The 20,609-nt window shown below is 45.6% G+C and overlaps 1 protein-coding gene across 4 annotated transcripts in view; it reads left to right on the forward strand.

Annotated features, from left to right (window-relative positions):
* The window catches only part of HPCAL1 (hippocalcin like 1), a 51,749-nt gene that overhangs the window by 500 nt on the left and 30,640 nt on the right, over positions 1 to 20,609 (forward strand). For 2 of the 4 annotated variants that reach the window (XM_031611180.2, XM_031611179.2), the window contains exon 2: positions 13,357 to 13,403. The exons of the other annotated variants lie outside the window; for them this stretch is intronic. The gene's annotated coding sequence lies outside the window, so the exon portion shown is untranslated. The remainder of the gene's footprint in view (positions 1 to 13,356; positions 13,404 to 20,609) is intronic. 4 annotated transcript variants of the gene reach the window in all.

Genomic DNA, 20,609 nt, shown 5'->3' on the forward strand with positions numbered 1-20,609 from the left:
CGCCGCTGAACGACTCCGCTTCGGTTGCCTCCCCCCCTCCCGAGGCCGGGGGCAGCGGCCGATGTCCGCGCGGTGCCCCGCGCCGGCTTTGCGGGCGCTCCGGGAGCGGAGGGAGCAGCGACCGCAGCGGGCGGGGGCTCACGGGCGGAGTGCCGGGCGGGGAAGTTTCGGCTCAGTTTGGGAGAACACGGCTGGGTAGTTTGTGTGCGTATGAGAAAACGCCGGTTTTGTTTCCGCAGGAATACTGCTAGGCGAGCGCTGGAGCTGAAGGCTCTACTGTAGTCCCATTCACAAATGTAAATGTGGCAGAGAGACGGAGTTTTCTTTGCGGGGAAAACAAACGGAGGAGGCAATTATTCCGTCCCCGACGCGTTTTCTCAATGGGAGCCGTACTGTTGTGGCTGTGGGTACAAACACTCCGGCGCCTCTCGGCACAGCCCGGCGGGCGTTCGGGCAGCAGCCGCCCTGGGTGGGTCCCGCGGCATCGCGCGGTGCCGGGGATGCTGCGTGTGCCCGCACGGGGACCGCATCGCCGCCGGTGCTGAGCCCCGAGGCCCTTCCCCGCAGGCGAGCGGATCGCACGGTAGCTGCGTGCCTCGGCTGTCATCTGGGGCGGTGAGGCTCGCGGAAAGGCAGTCTGTGCGCATCTTTGCCTACGAGAGATGGGGAGATGCCTGCCGGCAGCGCTGCCTCTCGGCCACACCTGCCTTCTTCTGGTCTTCGCTTCTTGCCTTCAGTGTAATGGTTTTGTCTGGCTTAAAGTGTAGGAAACTGTGTAGGGGAGGAAAGAAAAAAAAGAACCGCTTGCTGCTCTAGAATGGATGTCGCAATGCTGGCAGCAGTGCTGGTCTGCTGTCAGCTACCCTGGCAAAAAAAGCGCTTTTTGTTGGCATGGCTTCATCTTCTTGGGGAGCAGTGCTGGGTGGGGAGAGCTGTGCCAGCTGCAGGGGCTCTCTGTGTTACGGCTGGGTGCAGGGCTGGCACTGGGCGCAAGGAACAGGCACAGACCGCTGGTTTGGGCTGATGTAGCCTGAGCAACAGTCAGCTTGGGGACTGTGACTCTGCAGAAGAAAAAAAACACAAAAATAAAACCCCCCAAAATCCGGCATGATCTGTGATTCGGAATGGTTGCGATTAAAAAAGATCCATGCAGCATCATTTATTGTATTTTTGAAGCCGTGCGATAGTTTTTGATGTATTGATTACCTTGATTTGAGAGGGATGGGAATGCTGGTAAACCAAGTGGGCAATCTGAGCTAGAATTCTATAGCAGGAATTTTTCTTGCTTTCAGTGACACGAGACTGTAAGGAATGAGACTGTGCTCTGTGTGTGTGTGTGTGTGTGTGTGTGTGTGTGTGAGATACACTGATGCTCGCTGGAAGGGGATCTCTCGCTTGCAGAGCTGCTGCTCCTTCCTTCAAACCTGACTCCTAGGTCAGCTTCAGTAACAAATGCCATACGTTTTCCAAGGAGTGGAACAAAAACTGACTATTTTTTCCTGAAATGTGCTCTTTCCCTTGTTCCCAGTGTGTTTCCCATAGTGGTTGTATGTGGGATCAGTTTCTTTGTTCATTGTGTGTTAGGAAACACTTGTAGTGCTCAAGTTGAGTACCTTCATGGGGCTTAACTCAGAGCGAAGCTGCTTTCTGTTGGCAAGGGGTAGCCCATGCTGGCTGCATCACTGCATCATGTGGAATCCCATGCTATGGGTTTTGGGAGGCTCTGCTCTTGCAAAATGCTTGGGGTTTAGCTTTAATGAGCAGAAAATGTTTTAAATCAGTGCCTGAAATTTCCATCATTCCAATAATCTTCTGCCATCCCAGAGAGTATAAGGAGTGCAAACAATTATCTCCGCTTTATCAGCCTTCTGGTGAGTAAAAGCCATCGCAGGTTGGTTGTATTTTGCTAGTCTGCCAATTAACCCGCTGATTTTTGCTTTGCCTGACTTTCCCATATAAATATCTGCCTACTGTCACGCTCCAGAGGCAATGACACCATGAGCCTTAAATGGTGGGATCGCATTCTTCATGAAGGAGCTCCAGGTTGTTTTAGCAGCAGGGAGAGTGAATTCTTCAGCTGAAACTTCTGGAAATGGTTCTTTTCTGGAAGTCCAGTGTGAATGGCTGGATATATAATAGGATGGGCTGCACAGTGGATGATGCATTCCCTTGCACTGTCTGTGCTGCAATTAGGAGGCAGGAGCCAGAAAGCTGCATCCAACTTGTGAGAGATATTGCATGTCTCCTGGGCTGCATAGCACAAAATGTGCCACTGGCAGTAAGAGATGCTGCTTATAATTAGGGGGTTTATAGGGACTTGCGAATAACCAGTGCAGAAGTAATGGCAAATGGTTCTTTGTGCTGTTCCAGCGTTGCTGTTCTCTGTAGGTGTGTTTCTCTTTAAAGTCAAAGAAAGAAGCAAGGAGTTTAAAGAATTTGTGTTAGTTGAGCTCTGTAGAAACTGGCATTGGCAACATTTGGTGCAAAAGATACCCTCCACAACCTGATCAGCTTTTCTTTTCACTTGCACACTCAAACATTTTTCCTGATGACTGATCTACCTGTATAGAGCAATAGTCTACTTGATATCTGTCTGGCAAAAAAGCAGGACGAAAACCTAGGCATAGCTATAGTTACGTACAGCTAATGCACCGTCCTTTGAGACCTGCCAGTTTTGTTGATGACTTCTACAGACACGATTTTAGGAAGCCATCTTTTCTTTTTCTGCCTAGACTTTCGTAAGGAAATGAATGCACTTTATGCAACTGAGAGAAAAAAATGATGTCTGCTAGGATTTCAGTGGCTGTGATCTTAACCTCATCAGAAAGGTGTCTGGCTGATGGTAAACCTTCAAAACTCCAGCTGGATTGGAAAGCACTGAGTTTGGCTGGCAGGGACAGCTGGAGACCTCAAGGGCGGGAGGCCGAGTCCCAAAAGGCTGCTTTGGCCTCAGAGATGCTCGCTAGAAGCAAGGCATACTGAAATCCTGATGCTTGTGCCAGGAGGGTTGGCTAAGCTGAAGCAGCTGGTTTTGCAATTAGATTGAATTTCTGTTTCAGACAATGTGTTTATCGTAAGGAATTAACCGCCGTGCTCGTCAGAGTGGCAGAGGTGTTTGTTTCCAATTCTCCAACCGTGCAGCATGCCAGCATTGGGAACGTGCTTCCCACAAGTGGAAGTGCAGGAAGCATCTCACAGAGAGCAGTGGGGTAAAAGGGATGTGTGTGTGCACATGTGTGTGCTGGTGTGCAAATACCAAACTTGTGTTTTGAAGGAATTACGAACCTTGCTCCTGGCTGTGATCGTAGAATCATAGAGTCATGAAAGTGAAAAAGACCACTAAGATCATGTTGTCCAACCACCAACCCATCCCCACTCTGCCCACTGACCACATCCCTCAGTGCCATATCTCCTTGCTCCTTGAACACCTCCAGTGACAGTGACTCCACCAGCGCCCTGGGCAGCCTGTGCCAGTGCCTCACCAGTATTTCTGGAAAGAAATGTTTCCTAATATCCAACCTGAACCACCTCTGACACAACGTGAGGCCATTCCCTCTCATCCTATCACTGTTACCTGGGTGAAGAGGCTGACCCCCACCTCACCCACAATCTCCTTTCAGGGGGTGATGGATGGTGTATCTTGGGCATGGGCTTGGGAAACAGTTCTTTCTGATGCTTGGGAATTGGCACGTGGCTCCTGTAACATCATTTTGCATAGGCGAGGGTGGCTGTGGTGGGAGGTAAAAAAAAAAAAAGAAAAGCTTTCTGGGGACCATGCCTTCTGTGTTTCTAATTCACCTCTCTGAATGTGCCTGTGCAGAATGGATGCTTTTTGCTATGCTGAGGTAGTAGGATTTTTTTTAGGTTTCTCTAAAGGGCACTGTGAGCAGGATTCTCTCTTCTTGGCAGATCTTCTGTTGTGTGAAGGGAGAGAGCTTGCTGCTACTGGTCCTGCTGTGCTAGCTGCTGTCAGAGCAGTTAGCACTGGTGGGGCCGTGTTTGCCTTTCCCCTTTATCAGGCTTTTTTTAAACAAGTAAATGGTGTTTCTCAGAGGGTATCATTTTGCATTTCTTAGAACAAAGCTTCTCAATGGGCAAGGGCAGCAGTCTGCAAGCTGGCAGCAGCGCTGAGCGGGGAGGATGCTGGGTGTGCATCTCCAGCAGCATGGAGCTCAGTTATTAAACTGCGTGATTGAAAGCAAACATACAGAAAGCAAGAGTACTTCATGGTACTTAGGAAAGGGCCTTGGAGCAACATCTGTTAAGTCTATTAGAAGACGCTGGAAAAACCTTTATCCCCTCCATCAGAGCTGAAGAGAACACAGCAACTTAAAACTTTGGCTTGGAAGCAGCAGCCTGGAAGGAGCTGTCTGGCTCACTGCATCGTGGCTGCTGCATCTCGAAACGCTCCCAAAGCGCAGCCTGGAGCAAGCTCCTGCTGTCGCCTCTTTTGCTCCTGCTGTTGCCTCCAGCTTGCAGCGCAAGCGTCTTCTGAAATGATTCGTCCGTTTTGTGTCACTGCTTGGTTTAATTTCCTCTTGCTGCTATTTGTCCTTCTAATATTCTTGTGAAGAGATGGCTACAGTTACTGTACAGTCGAGAGAATAAAGTGGAATCAGCATAAAAGCTCTCAGTGATTAGGCACTGCTTTGATTTCCACTGCACTGAGTTTTATTGTTCCTGAGCTAAAGTATGTGAGGTTTGTGGTTGGAAATGCAGATGCTTCAGTCACCTTTTGTGACCAGTCCGAAAGCCATATCGACATAAATGAACAGGAGTTTTTGCATCAGCCCTCCCTCCTGTCTTTGTGCAATAACACCTAGGGGGCTGCATCCTGCAGCAGAGCAAGGCCCGGTGGGGTGATGAGCCAAACCTAGCACTGCAAGGAGCCCAGTTCCTCAGAGCCCACAGCAAACACAAGAGCCTTGTTCCTCTCAGCTTAGGCTTGATTTGGAGCAAACCCACTGAGATGGAAAGGCCTTGTCAGCTCCTTTCCCTTGGCTTTCTTAGGGACTGTGGCTGGACCCACGCTCAGGCTGTGGGAAGCCATTCTGCCAGGCTGAGCTGGGGCTTGCTCTGATTGTCAGAGGATATATCGGAAGCTTATTATGGTGGTTTTTTTTTGTTTGTTTTTAATGGAAATTGGGTTTCCTTCCAGCTGAGGGTAATTGGAGCTGTGGTAATGGTCTGAAAGCAAATGAGAGTGAGCTCTGAAGCCTCCTGCCACAGCTTTCTATTCTCCTCATGTCATAGTTCTTAAAATGGCGTTTGTTCGTAAACCTCACCATTATGTGCCATTATGAGAGCTGCCTTTCCCTCACGTGACGCGCAGGGTGAGGGAGGATTGCTCTTCAGCTTGAACCTCCCCCCAGCCCTCTTCTCCTGCTCTGCAGGGCTGTCTTGATGCTGCAGCCCAGCATGCACAGCCAGGCCCCAGTCCTGGTGGCACTGAAGGACCTGTCCTTTTGTCATGGCTGACATCTGCTGAGGTCCTATTGGGTCCTCAGAAGCCACCAACAGGGAACACCGTGCCAAAATGGTTCGCTGCAGGCAGGTTTTGCCACATTCAAACCTCTTAGCATCGCTAAAGGTGCCTGCTGCACTCTTGGCTCTCTTGACACTTGCCTGTGTCTTTCATCGCCTCCAGCTGGGATTGTCAGCAAGCTGTTGCAGGGCATGCTGCTGCTTGCCAGAAGGCTTGTCCTCTCAGTGAAGTACGCCATTACAAGCTGAGAGCACCAGCGACAAGTGCATTTATCAAGTGCTGATTTTTATGGGAGTAAAAAGAAAGACAGCTTTGATTTTGCCATTTCCAGAGCTCTAGCTTGCTACAGGACACAGTCAAGAGTCCAAACTAACTTGGATTACTAAATCTAGATAAGAGGAGTTCTCTCAGGGGAGATCTTACTGCTCTCTACAACTGCCCCTTGGAAGAAGGTTCTGGCAAGGAGAGGATGAGCCTCTTTTTCCAGATAATAGTAATAGAGCAAGAGGGAATGGCCTCAAGCTGTGCCAGTGGAGGTTCAGTCTGTGTATTAGGAAACATTTCTTCTCAAAAAACTGGTGAGGCACTGGCACAGGCTGCCCAGGGAGGTGGTGGAGTCAGTCTCTGGAGGTGTTCAAGAACTGTGGAGATGTGGCACTGAGGGATGTGGTCAGTGGGCATGGTGGGGATGGGCTGGAGGTTGGACTTGATGATCTTCAAGGTCTTTTTCAACCTCTGTGATTCTATGATCTTCTGCCTTGACAGTTGGTGTGGCCCTTGTCTCCCTGTTTCTGGGTGCTTCACAACCAAGGCCACCTGTAGTGGGAGTTTGGGATTTGGCTGCTTCTTGTTGTCCAGCCTTGTTCTCAGATGCATGTCCCATGGCTGGCACTGGGGTCTTGTGGGCCTCTTTCTTGACCCCACTGATGTTTTACACTTCGTGGTGAGGTACATTAATTATATAAAAAAAAAGTTCTACGTTATTTGCTCAAGGGGGTTTCATTAAAGCTTTGCAAAACCAGTTCTATTGTTCTTTTGCAGGTTGAGCTGTACACATATAGGCTTAGCAGACTAATATTAAAGTCTCCTCAGGGACTTTAAACAAGCGTGTGTGCTAGTGTAACAGCAATTGTATGGAAAGACAACACATCCCGGCCTTGATGTATCACCAGAGGTAGGACTGTGTCTATCACTCTCCATGTGAGCTTGCTCTTCATCTTCTGACCTGTGTGTGGAGAGACTGCGATAGGAGCAGGCATGTGGCTCACTGTCACCTGGGTGTGTGACAGCATCTGTGCCATGCCCATTAGTCTGCTTCATGTGCCAAGTTTCATATCGGTCATGGCTTCCACAAAGGCACCGTTAGTGCCACCCTACTACAGAAAGAAGGGACTTCCAGTGGTGTAACTTCAGTGTCCCCATGGCTCCAGAGAGTGGTGTCACCAGTGCCTTGTGCCACATACAGATTGCAAGGGCTGAAAGCAAGCAAGGAAGCCCATCAGCCTCAACTTTGGCTGATATTTTACAGTCTGTAAAGCAGTGATTGAACAGGCACTTTTGCTCTTAATGCTGCTTTCCCAGCTCTCTGGAGGGTTAGGAGGAAACTAGAGCCTTGTTCTGTTGCTTTGCTTTCAAGATGTTTTCCCCTTTGTAATTATAAAGGCAAGAATGTGTAATTTTTTTAATGAATAAATGATCTGTCCAGGAACACTAGTTTGTGATGAACTCATTTTAAATTCAGCAGCATATTCTGCAGCCGGAGAGTGCAGGGAATCCACGTTTTCATGTGGCATAAAATAGTCTTAATATACAGAGAGGGTTAATGTTACTTGCAGCAGCTTCCTGGTGCCATAACAGCACTCATCACTGTAGTTTTATTTTTTAGTACATTCGTGCTTCATTCAGTCCTTGGAAACTGAATTCTTTCAACTACTGCTCTGTTGTGTCCTTCTACCTGATAACCTTAGCAGATGCAAATTTGCAATCTCCTTTTAATAAAAAGCAGTTGACACTGTGCCCTCTGTATCTGCTAAATTAAGATTTGCTAGGCAGCTACCTCCCTTCCCACGACCTCCCCTTGTTGCTCCATTCCTCCCCAGTCTGTATCGTGTAACTTGAATATAATGTTTAGTTTAGAGCATCCTGTGAAGCAAGGAAATGCAAATGAAAAGGAGGACTGAAAGGGGAAGAGAGAGATAAACTTCCTGGGCAGTGAATGTGCAGTGACATAATTTTGTTAACTGTACTGGGAAAAAGTTGAAGAGAGGAAATAGAATAAATAACGGGCACTGTTCTGGCCTCAGCTGCCTGTATCCTTTTAAATCGTGTGTGCCTGAGCCTGACCTGGCAGCGTGTGGCATCAGTCACTAGTCTTTCTGGAAAAAAAGAAACCCTGCAGTTCAGTAAGGGAAAAATACTTAATTGCAAATAGTTCACCTTGTTCTGACACTTTAAATTAGAATTAATAAAATTTAATGTGTTTAGTCAGAATACTACATTTCCATACTTCTCTCCTTTTACACATACACAGCTTCTATCGAAACTGAGTGCAGTATGTGAACTTCCATGTTTTACTTTGTAATAATCAGGTGTATGTGATAACATCAACTTACCCAGTTTGGTGTCCAGTATGAAGCCCTGGCCCTGAGAAAGCCCTCTTCACCATTGTTTGCTTGCCCTCAAATTTATAAAGCTTCCTTATGCCATTATGCTTTCCTTTTAGTTGTTTATGTAGAACTCAAGTTTGGGCTGTGATTAATAAGCGAAGTAGCTCTGCTTGTGTGAAACTGGGCTGCAAATATTGATTACTCGCTTAACTTGGGTGGAGATGTTTGTATGGCATCCTCACCGCTCTGAAGTGGGTACAGTCATCCCCGGTGGCCTGTGTTTCTCAGCCAGCTTGTGAGAGTCCCTGGCAGGATGTACGTAAGCCAAATGTGACACATAATACAAAAAAAATGCAATCTTCAGCTTTTGGCTGAAGTGAGCAGAGCTCCTCTGAAGCCAGGAGAATTGTGGCTGCCTCCGGTGAGATGGATCCAGTGCCATGCAGCCTGTGGCGTTTGTTGGCATGCAAGTTTTCCCTTTGCTTGGGTATTTTTCTGTTTCTGTTGGTTCCCCTGTTGTTTTCTGTAATTGTTTGTGTTGTGACAGCATCAGCCAAAGATAAGATTCTTGTACCACACGCTTCAGGCTGTTCTTCACTTTAACCACTCCGGTGAAGCTGTCTTCAATAAATAAACCTTTGGGGATGCTCAGAGTGCCGGTTTTTGGAGATGGTGCAACACTTACTCTGAACTTTATCTTCTACCAGTTTAGGTGCAAGCTCTTTGTATTACCTGGGAAATGTGTCTACTCTGATAATAGCACATCGGCATGGCAGGTATGCAACAGAGTATGATGGCATGGCTTATTTCCTAAAATTTCACCATGAAAATTGAGGGATTGAATCTAGAGTTTTGGGTTGTGTGGCCCCGTTTGCCCCAGTGCATGTGTCCAGGTTGATGTGTGCAAGTTGAGATGTGTTTTCTGTTCATAGTGACTGCTGAAGCAGGTCTAGGACCTATGGATTCTGCTACTGAAGCTAGGATGAGAGGCCTGAAGTTACACCAGGGGAGATTCAGGTTGGATGTTAGGAAACGTTTCTTCTCAGAAAGAGTGGTGAGGCGGTGGCACAGGCTGCCTGGGGAGGTGGTGGAGTCGCCATCCCTGGAGGTGCTCAAGATCCGTGGAGATGTGGCACTGAGGGATGTGGTCAGTGGGCATGGTAGAGATGGATTGAACTAGATGATCTTAGTGGTCTATTCCATCCTCAATGATTCTGTGACTCTATCTATGATTCTGTGATGGAGTTGCAGCTGGGCCAGTGACCTGAGGGAGTGAAATTCAATCCCTGACTTAATCAGATGCTTCTGTGATACTCCTTGAGAACCTGTACATCTGCTTCCCATTCAGTGCTTGGATTATTGTGCACTTCTGGGGCTGTTGTAGGCATATTGCTGAGGTGAGGTAGTTATAGGAGAGGTACTACGGGCAGCATTCAAAGCAGAGAAAGTAGGGATGGTGCTTGAATCTGCTGAAACACAAGACATCTGTCTAAGCACTACTAGCCCCTCAGGGGACATACAGCTTGAGGTGTACCTGCACCACAGTCAGAACAGGATGTTGAAGAGAAGACTTGAATTAGCTTTTAAATTAGCCTAGGTCTGTAGCTGTAGCAGCATAGAATATGGTGAGGGCTGCAAAACCTGCCCAGGAACTAGAAAGAATTAACCTGCACCAGGCTAGCTGGGAGCCACAGGCGTGCCAAGCGATGCGAGTGATCCCCTGGATTTAGGCGAGCTGGAAATGAGCCTGGGGAGTGAAAATCCTCTGACAGACAGGGGAATGCCTGATGCCTCTTCCCTCATTGAAAGGCCTTGAGGAAAACAAAGCAACCTGGAGGATACATCCCTCTGAGAGTTTCTTTGTGCCATGGGTAAGAAAAAGTGGAAAAAAGGCCACATTTTTGTGAAATAGCAGATTCCAGATGAAAAAGAAATTGTAGCGAGGAAGCGTTGCTAACAAAGCACAGGCAGCATCTAGCGTTGGGATTTATTTCCAGAGCTGCACACAGGGTTTGCAGACAGGTTGCACCATTCACAAGCACGGCAGTGTCACTAACAGTATTCATTTGACCTAGTGCAGTTATGAAAGCTGGACTTTGGAAGTGTGGGAGGGCCTTACTGGTAGTCGGCATTGGGAGTGATCAAGAGAAATATCAGCCTGAGGGAAATAAGTGGAGACTGGGATGGAGCAGGGTGAAAGGGCAGCCCTTAGAGAATGAGAAGCGCCAGCAACACTTGAGGCTTCTCCATTGTGTACAGAGAAACTACACTTAATGTCTATGACATGGCGCAATGGAAAGGGGTTTAAATCACCTTGGAAAATGAGACAAAAGAAGCATTTGTCACCTTCATTTCTCTCATCCATCAGTGAAGCTCTTTTTTTGAGGAAAGTCTTTACAAATTGTTCTTTGAATGCATCTCTTCCTTAAGCTTTCTGCTAACAGCTCTGAAAATAGTAAATTGATGCACTCACCTCTTCCTGCCCAGCCTCCAGAAGTTACTGACATCTCTTCCTTTAATTCTGCTTTGTAATTGAATTTCTGCCATAAGTTGCTTCTGCTAATTCAATTATACCTTACTTTTAATTGGCAGTGGATTTGAATACTTCTTGTGCTGTTAACATGGAGATTAACATGTGCTGGCCAGTTACCCTCTACTCCTCAGGCTGGAGCAAAAGGTTTGGATAATTGTAAGAGTATAGGCAAGGTTTGTTTTGTTTTTGTTTTTTTTTTTTTCCTAAAAGTTTTGGAATGCAGGAATATAGCTGAGGACTGGGAAATGGCTTTTTGTTTTATTAACCATATAACTACAGCCAGATCATCTTGTTGTGCTGTTCTGTAAGGTCTCCTGAATGTGACACGCATGGGGAAGGCACGATAATTTGTACCAGTGCCATAGAACAGGGATGAGAAGCGCTTCTGGTTTGCATTTCCTCTTTTGCTGGTGACCCAGTTTGGTTCTGATGTTGTCTTTCCATTGGGTTCCATTGGGTTCCATTGCTAGTCAGCAGCCTGAAACGCTTAATGTCTGTTCCTGTAAAAAACGAGGATAATAGGTTTTCTTCCAAGAAGATGTTGAGGCTAAAATTATCTGTTTAAATGCCTGCATTGCTGCCAGTTCACAATTGTGAGTTCCTGCCTGGTGATCTTGGGAGTAATGGAAACTTTAGTAGAGTCCTGATCTTCCTTCCTGTGAGCAGAAGACTGATGGAGTTAACATCTGCACCAAAGAGGGAAGATTGGTGGCATAAAATAGGACAAGAACCAATCAGGGAGCACTCATATAAAGGGTGTGGGCTTCTTTTCCTTCTTTATTTTTCTTTCCAAATTCTCTGGGCCTTGTATAACACAGTCCCCAGCTGCTGGGAGGACTTGTGCAGCAGAGTCGGGTCTTTGGCCGGAGCCGCTCAGTCGGCACTGCAGGTGGTCGGGGCAGAGGGCACCTCGTGACAATTGTCTTCTTCTGATGGTTTGTGTATGAGCCTGATTTCAGCTGCCTGCTTGACTTCGGCGTGTTTCAGTTTCTCCTTGGTGATTATTTTTGAAAACTTGTAGAAAATTACGGGAGTTTCCGTAACGATGTAAAAGGAAAAATATAGTGCTAATGTTTTAAATGGGAGGAGATGGAATTACAGTACAGTCTGACTTTTATTACAGTATTTTCCTGGAAGTTAATAAATTATTTCCCACCTAAGCATCTTCCGGGTGCTTATGAGTAACAGGCAGCGTGGATTAGTCTGGAACAAATCGTGTCAGACATGCTAATTTCCTTTGATAGCAGGGCAACCAGTTGTGTGGATAGCAAGAGAGCAGATGATACCATGTGCTTTGATCTTAGCTGGCTTTCTGCCACTGGTGTTCTCGGAAGGAAGCTGGAGAAGAAGAATTTTGGTGAAACTCTTTCCTTATGGATGGTGCAAAGATGTGCTGTGTCTTGGCTTCTGTCCATTACATGGTCAAGTTATGTGTGGTCAGTCTCCATAAGTTGTTGGTAGGGGGTTGCAGAAATGGGCCTAATGGCTTGGTCAGTCAATTTATCAGCATTGTAACTGATGCTTTTGATAAAATACTGGTTGAGATTCAACAGGTAGTGTCACAGTGGGGAAAATGACTAGTGCTTGGGAGGAGGGAGATTCCAAATCTTTGGACACAATCAGAATCTGAATTTGGAAGGTTTGTTGTTTGTACTGGAGGTGTTGACCTAGGCTTGTGGTTACCCCTGGTGAATGAATTGGCAGTAGGGATACTTCAGGGTGCGGTGGAAGGGTTTGAACGTAATCACAAAAGGGAGGAATTCCCCCTTGTAGCGTGCTGGAGGTGACTGTCGGATGGCTTGTTGCTATCTGGGATCTCTGTGGCTGGGTTTTTTTTTTTTGTTGGGAAGACCAACTACGTTACTTTGGGATGGAGCACTGTGAAGATTTCATTGCAGAGCTGTGGGATTGCAGCATCTGGAGCACTGGGCTGGAGGCAAGGAGCAACAGGGTGAATTGTGGGCAGTTCTGGGGGAGGATGGGAAGTGGAGCAAGTTAGTTTCCTAATTTCTTATCATTTTTGATTTCCTAATCCACAGACTTTGAGAGATTATGAATCGCAGGAGCGGGTGAGCTCGCTCCTTGGGCTCTTGTCTGTGACTCTAAGTGCTGATGAACCTTGGCATTCGGAGCTGGCAGATACTGAAGGGATGCATGTTATTATTATACTCTGTTTTTTTGAGTATCATGCTCAACTGATAGAGAACTGATTTCTACCCTTTGAAAGCAATGCTTAATGGCTCCAGAAATCTTGGAACAGGCTTTGTCATATTCTAGTGCTGTTTCTCCTGTTTTTGGATGTTGGCATAGCAGTATTCTAAGGCATAAACCAAGCAAACCTTTCCACCACGGCATTTTGATGCAATTTGAAGTTGACTCTTGCTTATTTTGGAAGTGAGTTTTACAAAAAGGTGTAAGGCAGGAGGGATGGTTTCGGCGGATTTTTGAATGCCAAAAGAGATCACTGTCCAAATTCAAGAGAAATCTCTATGTTTTTCAACATGGGTTTTGATTTCTCTTTCAGGACAAATAATCAGAAGCAAATGCAGAGGATGAAGTAGTAGTAGTCGCTCAATTTAGAGCAAGAGCTGTAGCAGAGCTTTCATATGTTAAGACAAATTCTGATTTCAACTGGGAAAATTTGTTTGTGGAGAGGAGGCCAAAAAGAAGGAAGGCTGTCCCTTAGAAGAAAGCTGTGATGTAAAGCATGTTTGTTTTGTTTTCTCCTTCAGGCAATTGAGCTCTGTGGACTTTTCCTGAAGAGGTTCCAAGATAGGTGGTGAGTACTTCCCAGATCCTGCTTCTTTTGAGCTGTACGTTACATGGGAATGATAGGGCAGCTGGTGCACGAACGTGCATTGTCTCAGCTTGTGTTGAGAGCTGGCAGGCTAAACTTTGAATATGAGGTTGCCATCAAATGGGAGGCTTTACCTTTGCACCAGCTTGCTGAGACTCGATAAGTTAAATAAATTTTATATTTTCTTAAATATTTGACTTAAATCATGGAAAGTCTGTAGCTGGATTTTGCACAGAAAGCCTGCGCAGCCCAGCAGGCAGTGTTTTCCGTGTTGAGGAACAGCCTTGTCCTTTTTCTCCCTTTTGTTCTGACCATCTGTGTTAATCTGAAGGAATGCAATTTCCAGTGGTTCAGATGACCTGCATAACTCGTGCTAATCTCTGCCGCGTGTGACCGGTTCTGCCCTGGCGCGTACCCAAAGCTTCCGTGTATTTCATTTGTCTGCACTTCATTAGGTTCTTATTTGTAAGTAAATGAAACATGAAATCAGAAAAGACCCACAGGAGCACGGGGTTGATCAGAAACACTGGCAGCCGGGGAGCCAACTTGGGTGCTGGGCACTTCTCTGTTCCTCCCTGCAGCCGGCCTCTGCCAGCACTGCCCCTGCCATGCTGCCTGCAGCACCCTTTGCTGTTTGCATTTGTTGTTTCTAGAGAAATCCACACCCTGTTTCCTCTTTCAATTCTAGATTCTTTCCAATGAGATTAACAAAATTATATCATTATGCATTAATTGCTCAGGAAGTTTATTCTTTAGTTGCATTTCCCTAGTGCACAGGATACAAGCTATTAGAGATCTTGTGTGTACAGACTAACTAATGAACCACAGCTGAGTGTCCAAAGCCTTTAATGGATTTCTCCATCTTTTAAATAAATGTATTTTCAATAGGTAAGGTGCCTTTCCCCACGGATGATGCCAGGCTGACTGCTGTGTCTGTACAGCATATGGTTGAGATGTGGCAGGGGAGTTGCTGGGGAATGGTATGCTATACTGAGCTGATTTCCACCTTAAGTATGCGTTCCTTTTGGCCAGAAAACAATTACTTTTATTTATTACTCCTTTAAATTTATTTGTTTCCAATTACATCTTTAATCAGCAAATTATCCCTTACTTAATAAATGCTGTTATCTATGCTTTTGGTACTTTTGGTATTTTTTGTGAGGGGAGCTCCGTTAATCCCTGACATTCCTACTGAGGCGTACATCCTTATAACACGAGTCTTACAGAGCCAAGTTACGAATCCCATGCGCCTTTTGCAAATGTTCATGTGAGTAATAGCTTACGAACTTCTCCTGTCTCCCACCCCTGCAGCTGCCATGAATCTTCATTATAAACCTGTGTGCTATTTGCACTAATAATTACTATATTGAGACCTGAATCATCAGTTGATCTTTTTGAGATGTTGAAAGATGAATCAAACTTTCTTCCTGAGGGCAGAGGGGAGCATGGGGCTGCTGGCTGTAACACTGTGTCTTAAAGGCTGGGTAATTTCCTACTGCCAGTTTCAATTGAACTTGCATTGGGTTTTCTTTTGCTGCGATTTGAGGTGACACTTATATTGCTGATAGGTACAGAACTTGCTAATACTCCAAAATAGACTTAGCATAGTTACTGTTTTTTCTCCTGCATTATCCCTTTGGATAGCGCTCTCAAAAGCATGAAAGCCCTGTGGTCTTCGTGAAACGTGGACTTTTGCAAACAGAATTTGAAGCTTTGGGGTGTTATGGTCTGTGTTTCTCTTTGCCTTTAAAGTTCAGATATGTTATTTATTTTGATTTGGGAATTTAAATGGTCCATGGCAATATTAAGGTAATTCTAGGACATGCAGCAGTTTCTGTTTGGAAGTTTATGGCATGAGTGGTGAGAGATGGGCAGACAGATAGGCTTGAAGTGCTGAGGCCACTGGGCAACTTTCAAATTACAGCATGTGGTCTGTGGTGTGGGGGTGGCTTCAGAGCAAGGGGAGCACAAACAGGAAAGTGCCTGGCAGTAGCTTGGATCTCACTCACAGTGAGTACTCTTGGGGTGGAGAGTGCACACAGTAGCCACTGAGGTGGGTGTTGGGAGCCTCATCTTCAGCTGGGTGCTTTAGTGTGGTGGCCTCAGCCAGGATGGGGTGTTGGAGTGTGTGCTTCAGTGCTCTCCTGATGGGGTACCACAGGCTGTGATGGAGCAAGCTCCTTAGCTGCAGTGCTGCCTGTAAGCAGATAAGCAGCTCTGGGCACAGGCACTGTCCCAGCCAGAGACTGCATGTGATGAGAGCATGTTGAACTGGGGCCACTCTGAGCAGGACAGCAAAATTGGAGCCCTGCTGGTTCTGCTAGGAGGCTGTGTATCCTGGGTGCCAGCAGGATAGTGGTACCCCAGCAGTGGCATTGGGTGAACTCTGCATGGGGGTCTTTTCCATCTGGGGCATGAATTCAGTGGCTAAAGCCATATGCTTTTCTACATGGTGGCAGCAAATGGGAAACAAAGATGTGTGCAGGAGAGGGAAGATGGGATGTGGAATGGGTTGAGGAACGGCCAAAACTGCTTGTTATTTGCATGGGCATGGGACTCTATAGCTGAAATGGGGCTCTGAGCAATAGTCCAGGATGGGACATCAAGATCAGCACCAGCAAGGACATCAAGACTTCCATCTTAAAGTAGAGAATTGAAAATTTTTGCCACCAAAGATCTGTCCTATTCAACTAGCTTAGAGGAACGTTTTATGAGGCACTGGCATAGGTTTCCAGAGAGGTGGTGGATGCCCCATCCATAGAGACACCCAAGGTCAGGCTGGATGGCGCTCTGAGCAACCTGATGGAGCTGATGGTATCCCTGTTCATTGCAGGGGAGTTGGACTAGATGCTCTGTAAGAGTTCCTTCCAACTCAAATGATTCTTTCATTCTGTGATTTTCAAACTGGAAACAGAGCTGAAACCTGTGCAAGCCTTGTTTCTGGGGGAAGGTAGCACCTCCTTGAATGGAGGTCTCATGGAGCATTGGAATTTGGGCTCTTGGAGGTGCCTGGGGACTGCCTGCATCTTGCCATGGAAATTTGAGTGCTCTTGCAATTGGTGCTTGGGTGTTTTGGGGAATACTCCTGTCATATAGATCAGGGCTGGGGTGACCTCTCTGCTGTTGGTATGCAAGATCTCCAGCACAGGGACCTCCTCCTTCACCTGGGAAGAGAAGGAGGAGGGAGTGAAGGAGGCTAGGGGGAGTTGAGGCTATTCTCCCTTTTTTATGGACATCCTCTGTGCTACTGCCTTGGAAAGCCCCCTGGTTTCTCCTGCTATGGAAGGGGAGACCCTTCACTGGCATTACCTTGTTCTCTTACCTTTCCCCAGTTTGATAAAACTTTCTGCAGCAGGCCGTGAGGGCCAGATGTCTGCGATACGCACCAATATACTGCAGCAGGGAAGAACAAATGTGCAGTGAATTGGAAAACTTGTCTTAAAAAAGCACAAATGGGGAGCACAATAGCAAGTGAAGTATCTTTGTGTGAGTCGCTTATGTAATAACATAATTGAGAAGAATTTATTAGGCTTAAAATGTGTCACCAATCAAAGCTTACATTTTTCTCCTCTTCCTGCAACCAGCATTAAAAAGTGATATTTAAAGCTTTCTGTTCTTCTAGGTTCTGTTATAAATGGATTTTATTAGCATTTTCACTGTTGAGGCATTTCTGTGTTGTATTGCTTCTAATGTGTACGGTTTGCCCATTCAAGGATATTAAGGAAAAAAACACAATGAATGTGCAGCACTGCTATTCATCTATTTTTGTTTTTATGAATGAATCGGAAGATTCTGAGCTCTCACAGGCACCATGATTGCCCAGTTTGCAAGAACTTTGAAAATTCAAAGATTTTACTTGAATCTTTACAGCAACAGGGAAAAAATTAAAAGCAGGCTTAACGAGTTAGCCAGGATTTCAGAACTGGAAGATAGTGGGGCGCAGCCTTAAAAAATGGTGTTATTATTTTATGCATATTATATACGTATTATTATAGAGCTATCCCTTAATAGCTCTGTCTTCCCCTCTGTGTGCTGTGCCTCCTACAACCACCCCTCACCTTCTGCACTTCGTATAAACGTCACTGTTCAGCAAGGGAAAAGGAGCATCTCCTCATGCGAGTATCTCATGTTGATTCACTGCTATACAAATGTTCATCCTCTAATAGTGCAGGATTACAAAGCATTATCATCCTCAGATTGACTCAGGTAGTGCTATTTTTATTTAATCTGTATTAAGGTATCATTGCGAATCTTTGGTCTTGCAGCATGGGGATAATACGATTTACTATTTTTATAAAAAATCAACATGGCTGTGCAAATCCTACCCATACCAAGAGCTGCAAAGATTAGTCATGAGCTCAGCACATCTTTTTTTTTTTTTTTTCCCTACATTTCTTTCTTTAAAGTGCATCATTAAATTTTTGATTTTCTTGTGACCTCAGTCATGTTGTCCAAGCTTAGAATAAAATATGAGGGCGTGTTGGCTTGTAGTCCTTGCTGGGAAAAGCCTTGCTTGCCAAAATTGGAAAAGAGCTATCCATTCAGACCTGGCCACGTTGTTCTTTTCAAGGAGGAGGTGTCTGATGTAGGAAGGACAGGTGGTAGAACAGGATCCATGCTCTCACGGTTGACCAACCAATTCCAGCAACTAATTCTTGTGGGTGCCATTCTTGTGCTGCCCACATCTCTTTGCCTTGCTGGCTTTGGGGCCAGCTCTGCCCCATCTGTAAAACACACTGAAATTTGGCATCTCCTTTTATCATCCTGCTGCAGCTTTAGCTCTAATAAAGCCAATAGAAATGCATGTCCTACTGTTGAGGTTAGCCTGAGGGTGCAGTCAGTGCTATCTACAGGCAGCACATCCGTCCATCTGGGTTCCCGCTGGTCAGGCAGACAGCACCCAAACCACTGCAGAGCTGCTCTGTTTTCCTGTGTTTTGCTGTGTTTGGCCTTTATTGGAAGGAGAAAGCAGTAAGAAGCAAGGCCTGGTTTTTCTGAACTGGAGCAAATATTCACACTCTGGAGCTGATCAAAATTAGTTTCCTCATTTCTGGTTAAGAGCACAGCAGGCAAACACTGGGAAAAGCTACTGTGAGCTGGCACTGTTGTCTCCAACTCTGAAAGGATGCACCCACATAAGTATGCAAAGGGATTCAGGACATCAAAAAAACAGAACCATCTGTACTGGAAAAGCCTTTCAAGATCAAATCCAACCGTCAACCTGACCTACTGAGTCCCAGCACTGAGCCATGTCCCTTTGTGCCGTACTGCCATGCGCATGTACAAGTATTTCTGCCCCCTTCAAGCCTTCATCTGCAAAGAAGGAGAACATTTACATCTTCCTCGTTAGTCATATACAGAAATGCCTGTCCTTTCAATAACTACATAATTGCTACTGCATACATTTCTAAAATGATGGTCATTGTGGCTGTAGTGTTTCGTAGTGCTGACTGGGCAATGCAGTGTGCCTGTTGGAAGGTGTGTTTGACAGTTGTAGGTCATGAGGATGCTGGAAGTTTTCTATTGGAGCCCTTCTTACAAAGCCTTTCGGCTCTGTTCCTGCTAATGGTGAGCTGTTGAGGCAAGTATGGGAGCCAGCTGGTAAAATCTGACCTGTTTTGTGGCATGTAAGGTTGGTGAACGTAAGCTGTCGGATTGGCTGTAATAAAATAAAGTGAATAATTTTGACTTGGGGTACATCCTGGATTTAAGAACAGCCAGGCATGAAGGCAGGGAGACGTTTCTAAACACTGACTGAAAGATTTCTTGAAGTAAAGGCTGAAACACCCTCCCGTCTTGAAGTCTTGACCTACCTAATGTAATTATCCCTTTAAAAGAAAAACATCCCCCAATTTGTTTTACTCCTTCTACTTTTAGCCTGTGTTTAGCATTTGGGACTACCATTATTTCATGAAACATCAGCATTAAGGCATGTATTAAACTGCATCCATCATCTTTCATTGTCTGTTGTGTACTACCTATATGTCAGAATAGGTAATTATATATCATCATTTATACTTGAATCATGAAGGCAGTTTGTTTTTAGGTCTCTTTCTAAGTTAAAATATCTTCTTTCTGAATTATGATGAAATATTTTAACTCTAATAAGAAGCACAATGGCTATGTTAATGCAGGAGTGTGAAAATAGAAACTTCAGCATGCAGCAGCTCGAACAAATTGTTTTCAGAATGCACTGTGGGTACCTTCACTGAGTTTGTGTGTTTTCTAAGTATTTTGAATCTGAGGAAAAGAGCTTTTTCCTTTTGTTTTGCTTGGGTTTGTGTTCTAGTTGTTTTTGATAAACTCCGCTCCTCACTCAGACAGTCGGGTAAGAGGATTGAATGGTCCCTCTTCCCCACTATAAAGAGAGTGGGAGATGAATTTACCTGTAAAATGACAACTGAATTGAGGACTGAGGGATGGTAGTGTGTACAAAAGATGTTCCAGAGCTGGCAACTCAATTTTGTGGAGTACCTGCAAAATGACTGTAGATTGTTCTCTTGAGCTACAGGCAGGATCTCAAAGAAAAAGAGTTTGATTTTTGATTTTTCCAGGCTGTCTGCTTCTTCAGCCATTTCCAGACAGCTCCAAGCTCTGTGGTCGCATTCACTTCCATCCAAATGCTTTTTCTGCACCCTAACCTAATAGGACAGTTTATGGCTTTCTCATGTTCTTCATCCTTCACATCATGATGAGGGAATCATTCTGTTTTCGGCTAATCACAGGTCAATTTTGACTTTTATTTCCCATTGCATCTCAAGCTTCCTTCTTCCTTCAGCCTCCCATGCTCTGTAAGGTGCTTGGGGTGATGATGGCTCTGCCTGCAGCCCAGGACACCCCATGGCACAGTGGGAGCAGGGATAGATCAGCCTCTGTGGGAGCGCCTGTTCCTCCACATCCAGGCAGGATCCAGGGTTTATTAGGTCTAAATGCAAGTACAAACCTGCAAGAATTGGTTTAATAATGGGAATGTCAGCAGACTCCTGAGTACAATGATGCTGCGGGATGCTTTCATAAATCTGAGGTTATGGGATGACAGTTATAATGCATGGCATTGGGAGCATGTGAAACTGCAGTCATTAAGCAAAAATGGGCTTTTAAACTAATGGCAGATGCCTAAACAGTTTTGCAGTGAAACCAATTCCCTTAGGCCACTGTTCTTCAAATGATACAGGTCCTGTTGACTTT

Source organism: Phasianus colchicus, chromosome 2, assembly GCF_987193195.1.
Source record: "Phasianus colchicus chromosome 2, bPhaCol1.hap1.1, whole genome shotgun sequence".
NCBI lineage: Eukaryota > Metazoa > Chordata > Aves > Galliformes > Phasianidae > Phasianus > Phasianus colchicus.